The following is a 20,697-nucleotide window of genomic DNA, read 5'->3' as shown; positions in this document are numbered from 1 at the left end:
TTGTTGGACCTTTGAGCAGCCAATCAGCATTTGGGTTTGCTCAGCAAGAACTTAAAGTTGACAGTAGGAAGTGAAGAGACCAATGTCAGAGTGAATAGAGTCGTAGTGGAGATTTTGAGGCTTTAGCTCTCAGTGATGACAGCCTTCAGTCAGAGAAGGTATAATTAAGCTGAAGGAAGAGATTTTTTTGCCCCCTTCTTTACAGCTGCCCAGTGAGAACAGTAGAGATTTCAGGCGAGGTAGTGGAAAGCTCCTCTTGTGGGATGTGGGAAAGCAGAGACACCTCCAGTGTCCCTGATGACTTCACCTTCGAGAAGTGGATCCATCGGCAGCTTCTAGCAATCAGAATAAAGAGGCTGGAACTGAATGAACACCAGATCATTCTGGAGGCTTCAGAGGTGATAGATGGGATGTTCAGAGAGGTAGTTGGACACAAAGTGCAGGGCACAGGAAACTGGGTGACAGCCAGGAAAAGGGAAGGGGTTAAACAGCCATTGCAGAGTAGCCCTGTGCACATCCGCTTAACTACTGATATATCCTTTTGGATACTGTTGCGGGGTGTGGGGGCCATCCAGCCAAGGAAAGTCACAGCCACTGAGTCTCTGACTCTGTGGGGAAGAGGGGAGAAGAGTCGAACTGTGTGATAGGTGATGCATCAATTGAGGAAACGGACTGGATTCTGCGGGTGAGAACAAGATTTCAGGATGGTAAGTTTCCCCCCTGCCTGCCAGGGTCCGGGACATCTCAGATTGAGTATTCAGTATTCTGAAGGAATCTGAAGAAAGAAAGTTGTGGACCATGTGGGTACCAATGATATGGGAAGGTGGATCATCGGGGGCGGGGGTGTCACTGGGAGCCGACCCAAATGCAAGACACAGATGCTAGAGTACTAGGAACAGAACTTGACTAGAGAGCTGGGACAGGAACACAGATGTGGGCTAGGATATTCGCTAGGCAAGTGAGGACAGGACAAGGAACTGTAAACTAGGAGCCTGGGCTAGGAATCCGAGCCGGAGACTGGACAAGGACCCAGAAGCTGGGTCTTGACTCAGGCTCGGACTCTGGAACTAGGCGAGGACATGACGTGGCTACAGGACTGGACATGGCTTGGGTTCTTCATGGCTTGGGTTCTTCATGGTTTGGGTACTTCATGGCTTGGGTACTTCGAGGCGAGGACATGACGAGGCTCGGGTTCTTCGAGGCGGGACATGACGAGGCTTAGGTTCTGACTCCGAGCCAGAGACTGGACAAGGACCCAGAACTTGTGTCTAGACTCGGGCTAGGACTCCGGAACTAGGCGAAGACATGACGTGATCTTGGGAGGCAGGACTAGGCGAGGCCACAGGACAGAATGAGAAACTCCTGGACAAGATGAGGGAACTCCAGCACAGGACGACGCACATGGACAGGACGAGAACATGAAGCCTTGACTTGGTACTCAGGAACAGCCGAGCCTTGGACTTGGGACGACAGGAACCTCAGGACACAGAGCCTTGGTCTAGAGCACGGGGACACGGAGACCTGGACTTCAGAGACAGGAACACAGGGACATGGAACACAGAGCCGGCACCCCTCCTTGGGAACAGTACTTAAGGCCGGGACTCGTACACGGAAAACAGAGCCAGGACCCCTCCTTGGAAACAGGACTTGGGGCCGGGGCTCTACACAGAATGCTGAACACGATCAAACGGTTCCCAACACTAGGTAGTGGCAAACGGCCGGACCTACCGAGCGAAGGCATGGACACAGAGACAGTTCCAACTCAACGATTGACAGTTCCTTACCTTGAAACAGCAAGGCTCCGGTCTCGTTCTGGTGGTAGAACTTGACAAGGTTGCAGGCAAGGCTCCAGACACAGAAGGTGAACAGTGAAAGTTGTGGGTCATGCAGGTACCAATGAAACGGGCAGGTAGATTCATAGGGGGAGGTGGGCGCTGGGAGCCGACCCAAATGAAAGACACAGACACTGAAGTACTCTGAACAGGACTTGACTAGAGAGCTGGCACAGGAACACAGACTTGGGCTTTGGCATTGGCTAGGCAAGCGGGACCAGGACAAGGAACCAGGAACTAGGAACCTGAGCTTAGAATCCGAGCCGGAGACTGGACAAGGACCCAGAAGCTAGGTCTTGACTCGGGCTCGGACCCCGGAACTAGGCAAGGACATGGCGTGGCTACAGGACTGGACATGGCTTGGGTTCTTCCTGGCTTGGGTAATTCATGGCTTAGATACTTCAAGGCGAGGACATGACGAGGCCCGGTTTGTTTGAGGCGAGGAAATGACGAGGCTTGGGTTCTGACTCCGAGCCAGAGTCTGGACAAAGACCCAGAACCTGGCTCTAGACTCGGGCTCGGACTCCGGAACTAGGTGAACACATGACGTGATCTTAGGAGACAGAACTAGGCGAGGCTACAGGACAGAACGAGAGACTCTTAGGCAAGACGAGGGAACTCCAGCACAGGACGAAGCACATGGACAGGACGAGAACATGAAGCCTTGACTTGGTACTTAGGAACAGCCGAGCCTTGGACTTGGGACGACAGGAACCTCAGAACACAGAGCCTTGGTCTTGGGGAGCACAGGAGCACAGAGCCTTGGTCTAGAGCACGGGGACACGAGACTTGCACTTGAGACACAGGAACACAAGGACATGGAACACAGAGCCGGCACCCCTCCTTGGGAACAGTACTTAGGGCTGGGACTCGTACACGGAAAACAGAGCCAGAACCCCTCCTTGGAAACAGGACTTGGGGCCGGGGCTCTACACAGAATGCTGAACACGAACAAACAGTTCCCAACACTAGGTAGTGGCAAACGGCCGGACCTACCGAGCGAAGGCATGGACACAGAGACAGTTCCAACTCAACGATTGACAGTTCCTTACCTTGAAACAGCAAGGCTCCGGTCTCGCTCCGGTTTTAGAACTTGACAAGGTTGCAGGCAAGGCTCCAGACACAGGCTTCCCACAGTAGTCTGGGGAACATCCCGTCCGACCCGCTGGCTTATTCAACTCGATGCTTTTCAAAAGCTCCAGCACATCCTCTTCCTTAATATCTACAGACACATGTTGTGGTGGTAGATTTTAATTTCCCAAATATTGATTGGCATCTTCCTAGATGGGGTGTGATGTGTGTTTAGGAAGGTTTCTTGACACAATTTGTAGATAGTCCTAGAAGAAGAGAGGTTGTACTTGATCTGGCATTGGGAAATGAACCTGGTCAGGTGTCAAGTCTTTCAGTGGGAGAGCACTTTGGAAATAGTGATCACAATTCTATCTCCTTTACCATAGCATTGGAGAGGAAAAGGAACAAACAAGTTAGGGAAACGTTTAATCTGAGTAAAGGAAACATGAGGCTATCAGGCAGGAACTTGGAAGCAAAAATTGGAAACATATCTTCTCAGGGAACGTACGGAAGAAATGTAGCAAATGTTCAGGGGACATTTGCATGGGGCTCTGAGTAGGTACGTTCCAATGAGACATGGAAAGGATGGTAGGGTACAAGATCCGTGGTGTACAAAAGTTGTTGTAAAGCTAGACAAGAAGAAAAGACGAGCTTACGAAAGGTTCAATAAACTAGGTAATGGTAGGAATCTAGAAGATTACAAGGCTAGCAGGATAGAGCTTAAGAATGAAATTAGGAGAGCCAGAAGAGGCCATGAGAAGGCCTTGGCAGACACGATTAAGGAAACCCCAAGGCACTCTACAAGTATGTGAAGAGCAAGAGGATAAGATCTGAGAGAATAGGACCAATAAAGTGTGACAGTGGAAAAGTGTGTATGGAACCGAAGGAAATAACAGAGGTATTTAATGAGTACTTTACTTCAGTATACACTATGGAAAAGGATCTTGGCGATTGTAGTGATGACTTACAGCCGACTGAAAAGCTTGAGCATGTAGATATTAAGGAAGAGGATGTGCTGGAGCTTTTGAAAAGCATCGAGTTGAATAAGCCAGCGGGTCGGACGGGATGTTCCCCAGACTACTGTGGGAAGCGAGGGAGGAGATTGCTGAGCCTCTGGAGATGAACTTTGCATCATTAATGAGGACGGGAGAGGTTCCAGAGGATTGGAGGGCTGCGAATGTTGTTCCTTTATTCAAGAAAGGGAGCAGGTATAGCTAAGGAAATTACAGACGAGTAAGCCTTATTTCAGTGGTTGGTAAGTTGATGGAGAAGTTTCTGAGAGGCAGGATTTATGAACATTTGGAGAGGCATAATATGACTAGGAATAGTCAGCATGGCTTTATCAAAGACAGATCGTGCCTTACCCGCCTGACTGAATTTTTTGAGAACGTGACTAAACACATTGATGAAGGAAGAGCAGTAGATATAGCGTATATGGATTTCAGCAAGGCATTTGATAAGATACCCCATGCAAGGCTTTTAGCGAAAGTAAGGAAACATGGGATCCAAGGGGACATTGCTTTGTGGATCCAGAACTGGCTTGCCCACAGAAGGCAAAGAGTGGTTGTAGATGGGTCATATTCTGCATGGAGTCGGTGACAAGTGGAGTGCCTCAGGGATCTGTTCTGGGACTCCTACTCTTTGTGATTTTTATAAATGACCTGGATGAGGAAGTGGAGGGATGGGTTATTAATTCTGATGATGACACAAAGGTTGTCGTTGTTGTGGATAGTGTGGAGGGCTGTCTGAGGTTACAGCCGGACATTGATGAGATGCAAAACTGTGCTGAGAAATGGCAGATGGAGTTCAACGCAGATAAGCGTGAGGTGGTTCATTTTAATAGCTCAAATATGATAGCAGAATATAGTATTAATGGTGTCACTTGGTCGGCAATCATGAAATATGGAATTGAGTCAGGTATTGGCTTGCCTGCAGAAGGCAGATGGCGGTGGTGGAGGGAGTACATTCAGATTGGAGGATTGTGACTAGTGGTGTCCCACAAGGATCTGTTCTGGGACCTCTACTTTTCGTGATTTTTATTGACGACCTGGATGTGGGGGTAGAAGGGTGGGTTGGCAAGTTTGCAGATGACACAAAGGTTGGTGGTGTTGTAGATAGTGTAGAGGATTGTCAAAGATTGCAGAGAAACATTGATAGGATGCAGAAGTGGGCTGAGAAGTGGCAGATGGAGTTCAACCCGGAGAAGTGTGAGGTGGTACGCTTTGGAAGGACAAACTCCAAGGCAGAGTACAAAGTAAATGGCAGGATACTTGGTAGTGTGGAGGAGCAGAGGGATCTCGGGGTACATGTCCACAGATCCCTGAAAGTTGCCTCACAGCTGGATAGGGTAGTTAAGAATGCTTAAGTGGTGTTAGCTTTCATAAGTCGAGGGATAGAGTTTAAGAGTCGCGATGTAATGATGCAGCTCTATAAAACTCTGGTTAGGCCACACTTGGAGTATTGTGTCCAGTTCTGGTCACCTCACTATAGGAAGGATGTGGAAGCATTAGAAAGGGTACAGAAGAGATTTACCAGGATGCTGCCTGGTTTAGAGAGTATGCATTATGATCAGAGATTAAGGGAGCTAGGGCTTTACTCTTTGGAGAGAAGGAGGATGAGAGGAGACATGATAGAGGTGTACAAAATAATAAGAGGAATAGATAGAGTGGATAGCCAGCGCCTCTTCCCCAGGGCACCACTGCTCAATACAAGAGGACATGGCTTTAAGGTAAGGGGTGGGAAGTTCAAGGGGGATATTAGAGGAAGGTTTTTTACTCAGAGAGTGGTTGGTGCGTGGAATGCACTGCCTGAGTCAGTGGTGGAGGCAGGTACACTAGTGAAGTTTAAGAGACTACTAGACAGGTATATGGAGGAATTTAAGGTGGGGGCTTATATGGGAGGCAGGGTTTGAGGGTCGGCACAACATTGTGGGCCGAAGGGCCTGTACTGTGCTGTACTATTCTATGTTCTATGTTCTATTATAAACAAACATAAACATTTATTAAATTCTGCTCAACAATAGTGAAAGGTAAACAAACAACGAACTTAACCGGAAGTTAATTCCTATATGGCAATTTAACAAACATTCGAACTTTGGAATAGTTCTTAAAGTGGTAAATTCGAACACAGTCTTAAAGTGGTAAGTTCAGAAGTCCAAGTGGTTTATGCAGTCAGTAAGGAGAGACTTCCCTGAAAACTGATTTCTTCGAAGATGTGACGTTACTGTTGATCCCAGACAAAGGATTCACGACGAAGGAAATAAAAGGGCTTAAGGGAACTGACATTTTTCCTTGAGGGTGAACACTGCACAAACCTTCCTGATCTTGCAGGGGGTGTCTCAGATGCAGGCCCCTATTCCTAAACGAAGAATCAATAAGGTCGATCCTTTATAAAACCGCCGAATGACACCAACTTTACTCGATCCTTCAGGTTGCCGTACTTTGGTGAGGTCTTCACTCTCCAATACTAGACTTAAAATAGAAAGTAAAAACTCCACTTTAAAAAGAAACTGCATCGTGAGAAGAATACGCAGCAAAACTAACTAATGAATTGACTGACGAACTAACTGCGTGACAACAGGGGTTTCCCCTTTATATAGCTGTTTGGAATATGACATCACGTGACCTCATACAGCATTTTGCAAACTAATATACAGTAGGAATGCTACAAAGGTCAAAATATCACTCCATAAAAAAATTTACATTGTACATTTAACATCTAGGTGGAGAATCAGCTAACACATTATCTTTACCTTTAATATAAGTTATCAAAATATTATACTCCTGTGACATCAAACTCCAATTTAGTAATCTTCTATTTTTGTTTTTCATCTTACTCAAAAACACCAACGGATTATGATCGGTTTAAACTACGCATGCACCAACATACACATCAAAATGTTGTAAAGCCAAAACAAGAGATAATAATTCCTTTTCTATGGTTGAATAATTTCTTTGATGCTTATTAAATTTCTTAGAAAGGGAACCTACTGGACGATCGACCTCATTACCATCATCCCTTTGGAGTAACACTGCTCCTGCAGTCACATCGCCAGCATCTACAGCTAATGAAAATAGTTTTTCAGAGTCAGGTAACCTGAGCACGGGTTTATAACATAGCATAGTTTTCAATTTATCAAATACAATACGTCCTGGCAAGGCTCTGTCCAAACAAACTTTTCACTTTTCTTCAAGAGATTAGTTAATGGAAGGGTAATGTCAGCAAAATTCTTACAAAATTTACGGTAATATTCTGCCATTCCCAAGAATCTTCTGAGAGTCTTTTTACCAGTTGCAGTGGGTACCTCTAAAATTGCCCGAACTTTTGCCTAAACAGGAGCTAACTTACCTTGACCCACAACATAACCAAGGTGGGTCTCAGTGGCATGACCAAATTCACTTTTAGCTAAGTTAATAGTTAAGTTACCTTTAGAAAGCCTTTCAAATAGTTTCTCCACTGCAGTAATATGTGCTTCCCAACTATCTCAAGTATCTCATCCCAGCTAGTAATGAATTCTGTCTCTGAAATGAAGCTTTCTGTTGTAAATCAGTGTTATCCATTGGAACAGGGAGCTGAGAACACACCAGGATTTGTTCACTGCAGATCAGTTCTTCAGCTGCATTGATTGCACAAGAGATTCAAACGTCTGACTTTCTGAATTGCCAGAGGATTGATCGCAGTGAGATATTATTCTTCTCTCCGTGTGGGAAGGGATTCAGTCACAGGGTACCCGCAGACACACCAGTGAGTTCACAGTGGGGAGAGGCCATTTACCAGCTCTGTGTGAGGGAGGGGAACTACTCAGTCATTCAGTCTGAAGATACATCAGCAAGCTCACAACATAGTGAGATGATCCACCTGTTCGGAAAGCGGGAAGAAATTCAGTCAGTCATTTATGCTAAAGATAAATCCCAAAATTCACCTATGAGAGGACATTGAGCTGTTTGGAAGGTGAGAAGACATTCACACAGTCAACCGCAACACAGTGACACTTATGGGGGTGTATTATAGACCACCAAATGAGGAGAGAGAATTGGAGAAGCAAATTTGTAAGGAGATAGCAGATATTTGTAGTAAGCACAAGGTTATGATTGTGGGAGATTTTAATTTTCCACACATGACTGGGAAGCCCATTCTGTAAAAGGGCTGGATGGTTTGGAGTTTGTAAAATGTGTGCAGGATAGTTTTTTGCAGCAATACATAGAGGTACCAACTAGAGAAGGGACAGTGTTGGATCTCCTGTTAGGGAATGAGATAGGGCAGGTGACGGAGGTATATGTTGGGGACCACTTCGGGTGCAGTGATCACAATGCTATTAGTTTCAATATAATTATGGAGAAGGATGGGAGAAAGCCTAACTTTGAGGAGATGCGAAAGGATTCAGAAGGAGTGGATTGGGACAATTTGTTTTATGGGAAGGATGTAATAGAGAAATTGAGGTATTTTAAAGGTGAAATTTTGAGGGTACGGAATCTTTATGTTCCTGTTAGGTTGAGTGGAAAGGTTGAAAGTTTGAGAGAGCCATGGTTTTCAAGGGATATTGGAAACTTGGTTCTGAAAAAGAGAGATATCTACAATAAATAAAGGCAGCATGGAGTAAATGAGGTGCTTGAGGAATATAAAGAATCTTAATAAAGAAATTAGAAAAGCTAAAAGAAGATATGATTTTGCTTTGGCAAGTAAGGTGAAAATAAATACCAAGGGTTTCTACGGTTATATTTAATAGCAAAAGGATAGTGAGGGATAAAATTGGTCCCTTAGAGAATCAGAGTGGACAGCTATGTGTGGAGCCAAAAGAGGTGGGGGAGATTCTGAACAATTTCTATTCTTCGGTATTCACTAAGGAAAAGGATATTGAATTTTGTAAGATAAGGGAAACAGTTAGGAATGTTATGGAAACTATGATGATTAAAGAAGAGGAAGTACTGGATCTTTTAAGGAATATGAAATTGGATAAGTCTCCGAGTCCTGACAGGATATTCCTTGGACCTTGAGGGAAGTTAGTGTAGAAATAACAGGGGCTCTGACGGAAATATTTCAAATGTCATTAGAAACGGGGATGGTGTCGGACGACTGGCATATTGCTCATGTAGTTCCATTGTTTGGAAAGGGTTCTAGGAGTAAACCTAGCAATTATCGGCCTGTGAATTTGACACCAGTGGAGGGTAAATTGATGGAAAGTATTCTTAGAGATGGCATAAATAATTATCTCGATAGACAGGGTCTGAATAGGAACAGTCAACATGGATCGGTGCGTGGAAAGTCATGTCTGACAAATCTTACTGAATTTTTTGAAGAGGTTACTAGGAAAGTTGATGAAGGTAAAGCGGTGGATGCTGTCTATGTGGACTTCAGTAAGGCCTTTGACAAGGTTCCACACGGAAGGTTAGTTAGGAAGGTTCAATCGTTAGGTATAAATATTAAAGTAGTAAAATGGATTCAGCAGTGGCTGGATGGGAGATGCCAGAGAGTAGTGCTGGATAACTGTTTGTCAGATTGGAGGCCGGTGACTAGTGGTGTGCCTCTGGGATCTGTACTGGGTCCAATGTTGTTTGTCATATACATTAATGATCTGGATGATGGGGTGGTAAATTGGATTAGTAAATATGCAGATGATACTAAGATAGATGGAGTTGTGGATAATGAAGTAGGTTTTCAAAGTTTGCAGAGAGATTTAGGCCAGTTAGAAGAGTGGGCTGAAACATGGCAGATGGAGTTTAATGCTGATAAATGTAGGTGCTACATTTTGGTCGGACTAATCAAAATAGGACATACATGGTAAATGGTAGGGCATTGAAGAATGCAGTAGAACAGAGGGATCTAGGAATAAAGGTGCATAGTTCCCTGAAGGTGGAGTGGATAGGGTGGTGAAGAAGGCTTTTGGTATGCTGGCCTTTATATATCAGAGCATTGAGTATAGGAGTTGGGATGTAATGTTGAAATTGTATAAGGCATTGGTAAAGCCAAATTGGGAGTATTGTGTACAGTCCTGGTCACCGAATTATATGAAAGATATCAGCAAAATAGAGAGAGTACAGAGAAGATTTCCTAGAATGTTACCTGGGTTTCATCACCTAAGTTACAGAGAAAGATTGAACAAGTTGGGTCTTTATTCTTTGGAGCGTAGAAGGTTGGGCGGAGGGACAGGATAGAGGTATTTAAAATTATGAGGGTGATAGATAGAGTTGACGTGGATAGGCTTTTTCCATTGATAGTGGGGGAGATTCAAACAAGAGGACATGAGTTGATAGTTAAAGGGCAATAGTTTAGGGGTAACATGAGGGGGAACTTCTTTACTCAGAGAGTGGTAACTGAGTGAAACGAGCTTCCAGCACATGCGGACGTCACGCATGCGCACAGAGGTGCCCGCGCAGGGCTTCATGGTCATGGTAGTCTTTCCACGGGTAAATTGTCCTGGGATTTGACTGCTACTTTTGTCCCTTATTTGGGAGTGAGAAAGTTGGCAACCTTAACTGTAAAAGACATGCTGAGGTAAGTTTAACCCTACTTGAACATCCCCCACCCCCGGTCGGCCGGTCCGCAAGAATATTGTCAATACTAAACCGGTCCGTGGTGCAAAAAAGGTTGGGCCCCTTGCACTACTCGACGGTCTGGGTGATGCCATAGCCGATATCCTGGTAGCGTCCAATTTTGCTCCACGTATATTTCTGTTGCTGTGAGGCAAGATTTTGGGCTTCCTGCAACTGCTGGACATCAATACACATCTTCTTCCCTCCCGATTCAATCTGAGAAGATTGTAGCACAGGCTGTTGCTGAAGGACCAGCTGTTCTGCTGCCATGTTTGGAGAAGTCATCCTCGGCTGAGGTGTGTGCTTCGCACTTAATTACGGATAGCTAAAGTCTATGGCAACTGTATAGCTTCTGAAAGGTTAAATACTAAGGAGGTGTGTTTAATCGCTTTTTCCGACGAGGTGATAAATCCTGTATTTTTCTTCATTTGCCCAAAGTCATGTGCTACCCCAAACGAATAACGTGAGTTGGTACAAACATTTGCAGCTTTTCCTTCAGCCAAAATGCAAGCACGGGTAATGGCATGGAGATCCGCTGCCTGCGCTGGCGTTCCTGTTTGCAAGGCATAAGCTTCTACTACCTCTGGGGAGTTTCTATAGCATATCCTGCCCACAACATTACATCTCTCGGGAGGCGCGAACAGCCGTCTGTGAAAAGAATTAAATCAATGTTATCAATAGGTTCGCTTCTCAGATCTGGTGGGGGAGTAGTAGTGGCTTCCACCGCGAGCAGACAGTCATGGTCATTCCCATCCTGCTGTGCAGATGGTAATGGAACAAAAGCGGTTGGATTAATAGCCGAAGATCTCTTGCACGTGTAGTTGGATGGAGAGAGAAGAATCACCTCATAACCTGTCCTTCTGGCCGTGGTAAAACGCTGAGTAGCAGCTGAATTCAACAGCAGCATTACGGCATGGGGTACTATCACAGTAGACGGGAGATCCAGTACGATAGGAATAGACTTTTCTACTATTACAGCGGTGGGGGCTGAGGCACGCAAACAGGTTGGCTTTCCCTTAGCAACAGCCCGCAATGCCGCCGAATAATAAACTAGTGGTCTCTTTCCTCCCCCGTGCTCGTGCTCTCGGCAGAGGATGCCCGTGGCAAACCCTGGCAATTCATTCACATAGAGTTGAGAGGGTTTGCTATAGCTCGGTAATCCTAGTGCGGGCACCGTGACTAAAGCCTGTTTGAGATCATGGAGGGTTTTTTCCCCCCTTTCTGCTGTCCATTCCAAGATAGGGGCCCCGTTTCAATGTAGCAGAACGCATTATTGAATCCCTCTCCCGGTATTTGGGAATCCACTGTCGGGTGACAGACCCGGGGAGGCTTAGCCATGTAGACCAGTAGTATCACAAGGAGTGTCTGAACCTGAAGAAGTAGATGAAGGGGTAAGGAGATCTCAAAGAAACAGGAAACAATGACATAGGCTGGCCTGTGTAGCACCGGGGAACAGAATGTGGCACCTATCGCCTTGGTGAGCTGTGTCACTGCCATTTATATCGGTATGGGACTTGGTGCTTTGTATGAAGCTGTGAAAAATTTTCTCAATGTTATGAGAACATGACGAATTCTGGTGGGGTGGTGGAGGGGAGAGTGTGGTCTTTCCATAGAGGCAGTGTTTGTGTGATGGTTAGAGATGACGGGTGCCGTCCAATGAAAGGAGTGTGTTTCGTGCCGTGTGCCTGACGCCGGGCTGATCTGGGGCTTTGTTCGGCGGGAGGCGAAGGGAGAAGACGCCGGAGCGGAGTCATGATCCGACAAAGGCCGGGGAGATCGAAGGAGGAGCAGCGAAGGGGAAACCGTGAGCTCCAAATCAGTCTGTTTCATAAAAATGGGCCCCTTCTTCCTTTTTTTTTGCTTTTTCTTTACTAGCCCTTTAGTCAAATCTGGAATAAAAAGCTCAATCGTTTAATTGTGTGTGGTGTACAGTCTGTTATCTCGTGGCATTGATTTGTATCAGGGAAACAAATCACGCAGCATCCACCCAAACAGGGGGTCTCGGGTGAGCTCACACCTCAATCTCACAGGTTTGGGGGGGCCAGAGATGGTCTTCCCCAGACTTAGGTAGCCGAACAGAACCTGGGTGTTTCACCGTCATCTACCTGTTGCAGCGAGCTCACTCCGACCGGGGTGAAGATGGTGTAATTCTGAGAATCACATTTTTTTTACAATTTCTCCAGTGCCTTCGATCCAATCCAGCCACGTCATCTGTGGAAGAAGCTGCAAAGGATGGGCGTAGACAAATTCACTCTCTCCTGCGTTTCTGCCTTCCTGACAGATAGACCCCACTTTGTACCGTTGGGTAATTCTCTGTCTGAGGTGGAGGTGAGTGACACTGGAGACCCACAAGTGACTGTCCTGTCTTCGCTTCTGTTCACACTGTACACCTCAGGCTTTCAGTACAACTCTGAGTCTTGTCACTTGCAGAAGTTCTCTGATGACTCTGCAGTAGTTGGGTGCTTCAGAGAAGGGCAGGAGTCGGAGCACAGAGGACTGCTGGACAGGATTGTGGAGTAGTGAGGGACGAATCACCTGCTCCTGAATATGGACAAAACCAGGGAAATGGTGATTGATTTTAGGAGGAAGGGGACAGTGACGAGTCCTGTATACATTCTGGGAGATGACGTTGCGCTGGTGGAGGACTACAGATACTTGGGTTTCACCTCGGCAATGGACCTGAACTGGAAAACGAAAAGTAAGGCTGTTTACAAGAAGCAGATGAGCGGACTCCATTTTCTAAGGAAGCCGAGATCCTTCAATGTGTGAGGCAGGATGTTGGAGATCATTTACCAGTCTGCTGTACCAAGTGTAGTCTTCTTTGCAGCTTTATGTTGGGGGAGCAGCATCGGTGCTGGTGATGCAAAAAGACTAAATAAACTCATCAAAAAGGCTGAATCCATCCTTGGCCAAAACCGGGGCTCTTTCGAGGTCGCGGTGGAGACGAGATCACTAAACAAATGGTCTTCCATTGGTGGACAATCGGGCATGTCCTCTCCATGACCTATTGCATCGGCAGCGGAGCACCCTTTCGCACAGACTCACTCAGCATCGCTGTCACAAGAATCGTTACAGAAAATTTTTCCTATCAAATGTAATATACAACAGTTCATCTGCTAATCTGCCACCCACAACTCTAATCTGCGAATTAAATCTGCCGACAACACTACATTGATTGGCCTAATGTCAAACGATAATGAGGTGGCCTACAAGGAAGAAATCATCTCTCTGACACAATGGTGTCAGGAAAACAGCCTCTCCCTGAATGTCGAAAGAATCAAGGGAGCTGGTTGTGGATTACAGGAGGAATGGAGACGGCTAACCCTATTGACATCAATGGATCTGGGGTTGAGAGGGTGAACAGCTTTAAGTTCCTCAGGATCCGCATCACCGAGGACCTCACGTGGTCTGTACTCACAAGCTGTGCGGTGGAAAAGGCACAACAGCGCCTCTTTCACCTCAGACGGTTGAGGAAGTTTGGTATGGGGCCCCAAAAGCTTAGAACTTTCTACAGGAGCACAACTGAGAGCATCCTGACTGGCTGCATCACTGCCTGGTATGGGAACTGTACCTCCTTTAATCGAAGGATTCTGCAGAAAGTGGTGCGCACAGCCAAGTGCATCTGTAACTGTGGACTTCCCACGATTCAGGAAATTTACAAAGACAGGTGTGTAAAAAGGGTCTGCAGGATCATTGGGCACCAGAGTCACCCCAACCACAATCTGTTCCAGCTGCTACCATCGGGGCAACGCTACCGCAGCATAAAAGCCAGGACCAACAGGCTCCGGGACAGCTTCTTCCACCAGGAATCAGACGGCTTAACTCACGCTGATTTGAGTGTATTTCTATGTTGCATTGACTGTTCTGTTTATTATAAATTACATTGATTGTACATTGCACATTTAGACGGAGGCGTAACGTTAACATTTTTACTCCACATGTATGTGCAGGATGTAAGAAATGAAATCAATTGCATACATCTTTCTGCGATAGATCATAGTTCAATAGTCTCTGCAATTGTTTCATACGTTATTATTGCACATTGGTACCATATTATTGTCTATATAATTATTCTCGACTTTATTTTTTGTAAAGTCTGGACACCGCTAAGTGTGATTTTAAATATTGCTGCTGTAACGAAAGAATTTCCCACTCCGGATAAATAAAGTATTTATTATTATTATTATTTTCCAGCCCTATATCTCTTTCACCAATCAACTTCACAGCTCTTCACTTTACTCCTCCCCCTCTCCCGTTTTCAGTCCCCCACATTCTGACTCCCTCCCTTCCTTTCCAATCCCGACGAAGGGTCTCGGTCTGAAACGCCGACTGTTCACTCCTCTCCATAGCTGCTGCCTTCCCCCCGGCGTTCCTCCAGCATTTTGTGTGAGTTGCTTTCGATTTCCGCATCTGCAGATTTTCTCCTGTTTAAACAAACGCGCATGCGTGGTCGTCGCGACCCATCCCGGATATCACGCATGCACGGAGTAGACGAGCGCCTCACATCGATCGGATGCAGGTAAGGACGGGCTCCGGGCGAAACATAATCACCAGCGCCTGAAACGCGACCGAAGGACATTTACTGTGATTTCCAGGCACACTGGTGCTGCACCCCACGACAGTCCTGGTCCTTTCCCTCTCTCTCAGCCCCACGATCCGGACCCGGGCCCGAGCGAGCTTTCGACTCATGGGCCCTGGCGCTGTCGGCAGATTTCCAGCGCATGCGCATTCCTGCATCTTTCGATGGCGGATAGGGTGGTTTCTCTCGCTGCAACACACACAAAAATTTGCTGGTGAACGCAGCAGGCCAGGCAGCGTCTACAGGAAGAGGTACAGTCAACGTTCCGGGCCGAGACCCTTCGTCAGGACTAACTGAAAGAACAGTAAGAGATTTGAAAGTGGGAGGAGGAGGGATGGAACTGGAAAGTTCATGGGCAAAAGCGTTACCAGGCTGGAGAAGGGATAGGATCATGGAACGGGCGGCCTACTGAGAAAGAGATGGGGGGAGGGAGCCCGGAGGGTGGAGAGCATGCAAGGAGTTATAGTGAGAGGGATAGAAGGAGAGAAAAGTCATAGTCATACTTTATTGATCCCGGGGGAAATTGGTTTTCGTTACAGTTGAACCGTAAATAATAAATAGTAATAGTAATATTATTATTAGTAAATAGTAATACTCATAGAAATAATAAATAGTAGTAGAATAATAATAGGAAATAGTAATAAATAGTTAAATAGTAATATGTAAATTACGCCAGTAAATTTTGAAATGTCCAGGACCAGCCTATTGGCTCAGGGTGTCTGACCCTCCAAGGGAGGAGTTGTAAAGTTTGATGGTCACAGGTAGGAATGACTTCCTATGATGCTCTGTGCTGCATCTCGGAGGAATGAGTCCCTGGCTGAATGTACTCCTGTGCCCAACCAGTACATTATGTAGTGGATGGGAGACATTGACCAAGATGGCATGCAACTTAGACAGCATCCTCTTTTCAGACACCCCCGTCAGAGAGTCCAGTTCCATCCCCACAACATCACTGGCCTTACGAATGAGTTTGTTGATTCTGTTGGTGCCTGCTACCCTCAGCCTGCTGCCTCAGCACACAACAGCAAACATGATAGCATTGGCCACCACAGACTCGTAGAGCATCCTCAGCATCGTCCAGCAGAAGTTAAAGGACCTCAGTCTCCTCAGGAAATAGAGATGGCTCTGACCCTTCTTGTAGACAGCCTCAGTGTTCTTGACCAGTCCAGTTTATTGTCAATTCGTATCCTCAGGTATTTGTATTCCTCCACCATGTCCACACTGACCCCCTGGATGGAAACAGGGGTCACCAGTACCTTAGCTCTCCTCAAGTCTACCACCAGCTCCGTAGTCTTTTTCACATTAAGCTGCAGATAATTCTGCTCACACCATGTGACAAAGTTTCCTGCTGTAGCCCTGTACTCAACCTCATCTCCCTTGCTGATGCATCCAACTATGGCAGAGTCATCAGAAAACTTCTGAAGATGACAAGACTCTGTGCAGTAGTTGAAGTCCGAGGTGTAGATGGTGAAGAGAAAGGGAGACAAGACAGTCCCCTGTGGAGCCCCAGTGCTGCTGATCACTCTGTCTGACACACCGGGTTGCAAGCACTGTGGTCTGCCAGTCAGGTAATCAATAATCCATGACACCAGGGAAGCATCCACCTGCATCGCTGTCAGCTTCTCCCCCAGCAAAGCAGGGCGGGTGGTGTTGAACGCACTGGAGAAGTCAAAAAACATGACCCTCACAGTGCTCGCTGGCTTGTCCAGGTGGGCGTAGACACAGTTCAGCAGGTAGACGATGGCATCCTCAACTCCTAGTCAGGGCTGGTAGGCGAACTGGAGGGGATCTAAGTGTGGCCTGACCATAGGCCGGAGCAGCTCCAGAACAAGTCTCTCCAGGGTCTTCATGATGTGGGAGGTCAATGCCACCAGTCTGTAGTCATTGAGGCTGCTGGGACGCAGCGTCTTCCACAGTACAGGAACCCTCTGAAGCCTCAGGCTCATGTTGAATACATGGCGAAGTTCTCCACGTAGCTGAGGGGCACAGGCTTTGAGCACCCTGGTACTGACACCATCCGGTCCTGCAGCCTTGCTTGGGTTGAGATGTTTCAGCTGTCTTCTCACCTGTTCAGCTGTGAAGTCCACCGTGGTGGTTTCGTGTGGGGGAGGGGTATAGTCATGAGAGCAGGGTGGGGACTGTGAGGAGGGGTAGGAGGGGAGAGTGGAATATGCGTTGGTTGGGGGCCGACAACAGCTGGCTCATGTGGGGGATGGGCAGGGTCCACAATGTCAAATCTGTTAAAGAACAGGTTAAGTTCGTTGGCACTGTCCACACTGCCTTCAGTTCCTCTGTTGCTAGTTTGCCAAAACCCAGTGATAGTCCTCATCCCCCTCCAGACCTCTGTCATGTTGTTCTGCTTTAGTTTCCACTCAAGCTTCCTCCTGTACCTGTCTTTAGCCTCTCTGATCCTGGCTTTCAGGTCCCTCTGTATTGCCCTCAGCTCCTCCCTATTTCCATCTCTAAATGCCCTCTTTTTAGCGTTCAGGATGCCCTTAATGTCCTTTGTCACCCATGGCTTGTTTGAATAACAAAGGACAGTTCTTGTCGGAACATTGCAGTCCACACAGAAGTTGATGTAATCAGTGATGCACTCTGTGAGCCCATCAATATCCTCTCCACGTGGCTCAGAGAGTGCCTGCCAGTCTGTCACCTCAAAACAACCCTGGAGCGCCTCATAAGCCCACCCAAAGAGAGAGAAAATAAAAAAGGGGGAGAATAAAAAATATTAAATTAATAAATAAGGGATGGGGTGTGAAGGGGAGGTGGGGAATTAATGGAAGTTAGAGAAATCAATATTCATGCTATCAGGTTGAAGGCTACCCAGACGGCATATAAGGTGCTGTTCCTCCAAGCTGAGTGTGGCTTCATGTTAACAGAAGAGGAGGCCGTAGTTAGACATGTCATAATGAGAATGGGATGTGGAATTAAAATGTGTGGCCACTGGGAGATCTTGCTTTTTCTGGAGGACAGAGCGTAGGTGTTTCAGCGAAATGGTCTCCCAGCCTGTGTCGGGTCTCGCCAATATATAAAAGGCTGCACCGGACACAGTATGTCACACCAGCCGACTCACAGGTGAAGTGTCGCCTCACCTGGAAGGACTGTCTGGGGCCCTGAATGGTGGTGAGGGAGGAAAGTAAGGGCATGTGTAGCACTTGTTCTGCTTACAAGGATAAGTGCCGGGAGGGAGATCGGTGGGAAGGGATGGGGGGTGGGGGGAACGGACAAGGGAGTCGCATAGGGAGCGGTCCCTGTGGAAAGCAGAAGGTGGGGGAGGGAAAGATGTGCTTAGTGGTGGGATCCCATTGGAGGTGGCGGGAGTTACAGAGAATTATATGTTGGACCCGGAGACTGGTGGGGTGGTAGGCAAGGACATTTTAATTTCTCCCAGTGTCCACACATTTTAATTCCACGTCCCATTCCCATTCTGACATGTCTATCCACGGCCTCCTCCACTGTCAAGATGAAGCCACACTCAGTTTGGAGGAACAACATCTTATATTCCATCTGGGTAGCGTCCAACCTGATGGCATGAACATTGACTTCCCTAACTTCCGCTAGTGTCCCAACTCCCCTTCATACCCCATCCCTTATTTATTTATTTAATATTCCCCCCCCCCCTTTTTTTTTTCTTTCTTCTGTCTTTTCTCCCTCTGTCCCTCTCACTATAACTCATTGCCTGCTCTCCACCTTCCGGGCTCCCCTTCCCCCTTCACTCTGTCCCCAGGCTTCCCGTCCCATGATCCTCTCCCTTCTCCAGTCTGGTATCCCTTTTACCAATCAACTTTCCAGCTCTTAGATCCACCCCTCCACTCCTGTCCTCTCCTATCATTTCAGATCTCCCCCTCCCCGTCCTACTTTCAAATCTCTCACTATCTCTTCTTTCAGTTCATCCTGACGAAGGGTCTCGGCCTGAAAAGTCGACTGTACCTCGTCCTAGAGATGCTGCCTGCCTGCTGCGTTCCACTAGCATTTTTTGTTTGTGTTGCTTGAATTTCCAGCATCTGCAGATTTCCTCGTGTCGAGGTTTCTCTTCGTGAGGGTTTCTGGGTAAAGGGGCAGCCATGGGCGATAGTACCGGCATTGTCCCGTACAGTCGAAGGAAATGGGAGTGGGTGTATCTCCCAAACACTGCCGAGCTCCAGCTATGTAAATCCGAACTCGGAACAAAAATATAGTTCACAGTTAATCACGGTTGAAGAGTTTACCTTCCAGTCAGTGAAAATGTCAATTAATGATGTGTGCAAATAAAACTTTCCGTCAGGTTTGCTTCTCTCTGGGTAAATAACGATATGAAACACCTTTGCCTCGATGACAAGTGACTTGTGGCTTTCACATCACAAAAGTGTCACACTCCAATGAGAATAACCACTGCCCTCCACTTTGTATTCATTGGCATCGCCATCAATGGGTTCCTCACTGTCAATCAGCTGGTGGCAGGGTATCCGAGTAATTAGTAAATCTTCAGGATCGTACATGATCGTACAAGTGCTTTTTGTAGTGTTGTGGAACATGACCAGAACTTGACATAGTACCAAACGACAGAGACTCATTGAGCCAAGTCACAGGTTGATTGAGGTCAGAAATAGCCCATTTTCATAAAGACAGGACTACAGTCAGAGAATTTGATGGTCAGGCAGAATGTCTGATCCGTGCCTTGTTAGAAGATGAGTGCATATCGAAACAGAAATCTGCAATATGTTACAGGCCCTTCGGCCCACAGTGTTGTGCCGTCCAGGTAACCTATTCTAGAAACTGCCTCCGATTTCCCAACCGCATTGCACTCTGTTTTTCTAAGCTCCATGTACATATCTGAGAGACTCTTATGTTATCTGCTTCTCCCATCATCGTTGACAGTGCATTCCATGCACCTACTACTCTCTGTGTAATAAAACCTACCTTGGACCCTACTTCCAAGCACCTTAAAACTATGCCCCTCATGTTTGCCAGTTCAGCTCTAGGAAAAAGTCTCTGGCTATCCACATGATCAATGCCTTTCATCATCTTATACACATCTATCACGTCACCTCTCATCTTCCATCGCTCCAAAGTTCACTCAACCTATTCTCATAAGGCATGTTCTCCAATCCATGCAACATCTTTGTAAATCTCCTCTGCACTCTTCCTATAGTATCCACATCCTTCCTGTAATGAGGTAACTGAATACTCTAAGTGGGGTATAAATAAGGTTTTATATAGCTGTAACATTACCTCACCACTCTTGAACTCAGTTCCATAGTTGATGAAGGCCTTTTTAACAACAATGTCAATCAGCTCTGCAGCTTTGAGTGTAAAATTGACATGGACCCCAAGATCTCTGATCCTCCACACTGCCAAGAGTCCTAACATAATTTTGAATTCTGCCTTCAAATCTGATGTACAGAAATAAACCACAGCACACTTATCTGGGTTGAACTCTATCTGCCAGTTGTGCATCCTATCGATGTCCTGCTGTTATCTCTGGACAACTTTCCAGACTATTCACAACACCCTCAACTTTTGTGTCATCAGCAAACTTACTAACCCACCCTTCTATTTCCTCATCAAGATCATTTATAAAAATCACAAAGAGAAGAACACATCCCTGCAGAACACCACTGGTCACCGTCCTCCATGCAGTATACAGACCATCTACAACCACCTTTTGGCTTCTGTGGGCAAACCAATTCTGGATCCACAAAGCAAG

At 46.5% G+C, this 20,697-nt stretch overlaps 1 protein-coding gene across 1 annotated transcript in view; it reads left to right on the top strand.

Annotated features, from left to right (window-relative positions):
• Window positions 1-14,756: 14,756 nt before the first annotated feature.
• LOC140198346 (uncharacterized) overlaps window positions 14,757-20,697 on the top strand; it is a 43,910-nt gene continuing 37,969 nt past the window's right edge. The window contains exon 1 of the mRNA XM_072259447.1: window positions 14,757-14,951. The gene's annotated coding sequence lies outside the window, so the exon portion shown is untranslated. The remainder of the gene's footprint in view (window positions 14,952-20,697) is intronic.

Source organism: Mobula birostris, chromosome 5 (genome assembly GCF_030028105.1).
Source record: "Mobula birostris isolate sMobBir1 chromosome 5, sMobBir1.hap1, whole genome shotgun sequence".
NCBI lineage: Eukaryota > Metazoa > Chordata > Chondrichthyes > Myliobatiformes > Myliobatidae > Mobula > Mobula birostris.
The sequence above is the reverse complement of the archived record's forward strand: the minus strand, read 5'-3'. Positions and strand labels throughout refer to the sequence as shown.